The following is a 4,423-nucleotide window of genomic DNA, read 5'->3' on the forward strand; positions in this document are numbered from 1 at the left end:
AGGGAGGGAGAGCACCTTAGTCTCTCTCTCACTGCACTTTGGGTCCAGATGGGAGAAGGGAGTATTCCAGGGTGGTCAGCATTAGTCCTTGTGTTGGGACTCTTAGAACCATGCTTGGCCTTTCTCCTTGCCCACCTAATAATATATGGAACACTAGCATGTTGCATGCATTGCCTCTTATCTAATCACACCAACCCCAGGAGAGGAGTGCTATTAAGCCAATTTTACAGATGAGGAAATTGAGGTCAAACTAGCAGAAGCAGAATTTGGCCCCAAATGCTTCCTTATTATTCCTTCTTGTAGTATTAAGATCCTTTATATTTTCCAGAGCACTTTCTCTTTCATGCACAGGCTGGTGGCCATAATTCCTGAACCAACAATCTGGATGGTCAATCCAATATCAGATAGCCCAAGTTCAAATCCCAGCTCCACCATTTACTGTGGCCTTGAGTAAAGCAAACAGTTGTTGAAGCCTCAGTTTCTATTGTAAATTGAGGGTAATAATGTCTAAATCACAGAGCAATTTTTAGGATGAAATGAGACAGCCCTTCGGTGGCACTTATGATTCCAAATATGTAAGTGGTAGCCACTAAATTATTATTATTGATTAGAAATGCCAATATTTGATATTGAGTCTTGTCCTGGAAATCTAGAATTAAGTTTGTTAATGACCAAATGCTAAAGCTTTTGGCCAATTTCTAAAGAAGGAATGGCTATTACAATTTATTTTATTAAGTCTGTGATAGGCTGAATAAAGGGGAGAAGGCAATGGCACCCCACTCCAGTACTCCTGCCTGGAAAATCCCATGGATGGAGGAGCCGGTAGGCTGCAGTCCATGGGGTCGCTAAGAGTCGCACATGACTGTGCGACTTCACTTTCACTTTTCACCTTTCATGCATTGGAGAAGGAAATGGCAACCCACTCCAGTGTTCTTGCCTGGAGAATCACAGGGACGGGTGGGCTGCCGTCTGGGGCCGCACAGAGTCAGACACAACTGAAGCGACTTAGCAGCAGCAGCAAATCGTCTACATCCTAAATCCGGACTCTGTGAATGTGTTAACTTATGTAGCAAGAGAAACTTCGTAGAAGTGATTAAATTAAGGATCTTGAGACAGGGAGATTATCTAGATTATGTGGGTGGGCCAAGGCCAGTACAGGGTCCTTATAAGAAGGAAACAGGAAGGACAGAGTTAGAGAAGCAGATATGATCATGGAAGCGAAGTTCAGAGAGAGAGAGAGATTTGAAGATGATTTGCTGCTAGCTCTGAGGTGAAGAACAGGGCCATGAGCCAAGGAATGTGGGTGCCTGTAGAAGCTAGGGAAAGGCCAGGAAACACATTCTCCTCTGGGGCCTCCACAAGGAATGCAGCCCAGTCTGGACCTGTGACCTGTAGGACTGTAAGGTGATAAACTGGTATTGTTTTAAGCCACTAAATTTGTGGTAATTTGTTAGGCCACAGTAGGAAATCAATATAAGATCCTTACCAAAAAGGCTGAATCCAGGTGATAACCACCGCAGAAAGATCATTTAGGAGACTTGGTTGGGTCTAGCTTATACTTCTTTTGTCAAATCTTACTGTACCTTTGTTTGAAATAGACTATTTGACTTTCACTGGGATCCTGAGTGTCAATGAATAAATGATATTCTAGTTTTTCTGAATAAATGATGGTTCAGTTTTTCCACACACAAATAATTACAGGATCCTTATTTAATGTCTTCCATTCAGATTTCACAGGTAATGATAAGCACCTCCTCCACAGACCAGGCTCTGTGCAAGGTACTTCCACCTCTGTGCATTACTATAGGCAGTGTGATGAGTGCGTTTGGAGAGTGTGGGCTTTGATGTAGAAGATGCGAGCAGGAATGCCAGTCTTACTGCTCATGAGCAATGTGACCTTGGGCCAGTCACCTGACCTCTCTGAGCCTTAGTTTACAAATCTGTTAAGTAGGGTTTGGAGAAGGCAGTGGCACCCCACTCCAGGACTCTTGCCTGGAAAATCCCATGGGTGGAGGAGCCTGGTAGGCTGCAGTCCATGGGGTCGCTAAAAGTCGGACATGACTGAGCGACTTCACTTTCACTCTTCACTTTCATGCATTGGAGAAGGAAATGGCAACCCACTCCAGTGTTCTTGCCTGGAGAATCCCGGGGACAGAGGAGCCTGGTGGGCTGCCGTCTGGGGCCGCACAGAGTCGGACACGACTGAAGCGACTTACAGCAGCAGCAGCAGGCTTCAGCACATGAGAACTACTTGACATGGGCCCAGCACTCAGTAGATCCTGACCCAGTTAATGTTGCTGCTTGCCTCTCTCAGCCTTGGGTGCTCCGCCTCGCTCCCCAGGAGACTGCTCTTGTCTGGTGAATGCCGGCACTAGGTGTTGGGTGCGTGAGGTTCAGCGCCTCATGCTTTGTGGCTCTCCTGAAGAGAGTTGGCCTGGCCCAGGGACAGGGTTAGTGCCAGGCAGTGCGGAAGAACTCACTTGTAGCCAGAACTTTCCAGAGGTGGAACCAGCTCCTTGTTACCTTCCTTGTTTTCAGGGGACCTGGCTGTTCTGACTTTCTGTCCCACAGGGGCCTGGGAAGGACATTGGCCCCGTCCAGATTGTGAAGATGTGGCCTTTGGGTGTCCTTCCCTCATGCGGTCACACATACAGTCACAGAGCCCACTGTTGGGACTGAAGGAAACAAACAGTATGCATCTCGGAGTCTTGAACTCCTGTTTCCTTTCTGGTCTTTGCTATCTGTAGTGCTCCATACTTCTCGAGATCACAGGCTTTATCGTGGTATTGGCACAAAGACATATATCGATCAATGGAACAAAATGGAGAACCCAGAAATAAACTCACACACCTGTGTTTAGTTAATCTACAACAAAGAAGGCAAGACTATATAATGAAGAAAAGACAGTCTCCTCAGCACATGGTGTTGGGAAAGCTGGACATGTAAGTCAATGAAAGTAGAACACTCCCTCACACCACATATAGAAATATGGCTCAAAATGGCTTAAGAGCCTAAATATAAGACAATACCATAAACTCCTGGGCTTCCCTTGTAACTCAGTTGGTAAAGAATCTGACTGCTATGCAGGAGACCCAGGTTCTAGCCCTGGGTCGGGAAGATCCCCTGGAGGAGGAAATGGCAACCCACTCCAGTATTATTGCCTAGAGAATCTCATGGACATAGGAGCTTGGCAGGCTACAGTCAATGGGGTTGCAAGAGTCAGACATGACTTAGCGACTAAACCACCACCACCATAAAACTCCTAGAAGAGAACATAAGCAAAACATTTTTAGACAGGACTTGTAGCAGTATTTTCTTTGGTCAATCTTCCAAGCAAAATAAATAAATAAATAAATAAAAGCAAAAATAAACCCCAAAATAGGACCTAATCAGACTTAAAAGCTTTTTCACAGCAAAGGAAACCATTAACAAAAAATGATGTAAATGACAAGGGGTTAATATCCAAGGTATGCAAATAGCTCAGACAACTCAATATTTAAAAAACTGAACAACCCAATCAAAATAATGGGGAGAAGACCTAAATAGACATTTGAGCAAAGAAGACATACAGATGGCCAAACAGGCACATGAAAAGATGCTCAACATCAGTAATGATTTGAGAAATGCAAACCCAAACCACAAGAGGCATCTACCTTATACTGATCAAAACACTCATCATCAAAAAGTCTACAGATAATAAATGTGGGAGGGACTACCCCAGCAATCCAGTGGTTAAGACCCCATGGCTTCCATTGATTGGGGCATGGATCCCATCCTTGGTTGGAGAACCAAGATCATAAATGCTAAATGGGACACAACCAACCAAAAAAAGAAAAAGGAATGCTGGAGAGGGTCTGGAGAAAACAACCCTCTTATACTGTTGGTGGGAATATAAATTGGTGCAGACACTATGGAAAACAGTATGGAAGTTCTTTAAAAAACTAAAAATAGAGCTACATATGATCCAGCCAGTCCCACTGCTGAGTAGATACCTAGAAAAGATGAAAACTTTAATTTGGAAAAAAAAAAAAATCCATGAATCCCAGCACTCATCACACTACTTAAAATAGTCAAAACACGGAAGCAACCTAAGTGTCCGTCAACAGATAAAGGGATAAAGAAGATGTATGTGTACACACACACACACACACACACACACACACACACACAATGTTATATCACTCAGCTATACAAAGGAATGAAATATTGCCCTTTACAGCAACCTGGATGGACCTAGAGAATGTGCTAAGTGAAGTAAGTCAGAGAAAGACAAATATATATCACATGTGGAATCTAAAAAATACTACAAATGAACCTATATACAAAACAGAAAGAGGCTTACAGACATAGAAAACAAGCTTATGGTTACCAAAGGTGGGGAGGGATCAATTAGGAGTATGGGATTAACAGATACAAACACCTA

This window comes from Bubalus kerabau, chromosome 1, assembly GCF_029407905.1.
Source record: "Bubalus kerabau isolate K-KA32 ecotype Philippines breed swamp buffalo chromosome 1, PCC_UOA_SB_1v2, whole genome shotgun sequence".
NCBI lineage: Eukaryota > Metazoa > Chordata > Mammalia > Artiodactyla > Bovidae > Bubalus > Bubalus kerabau.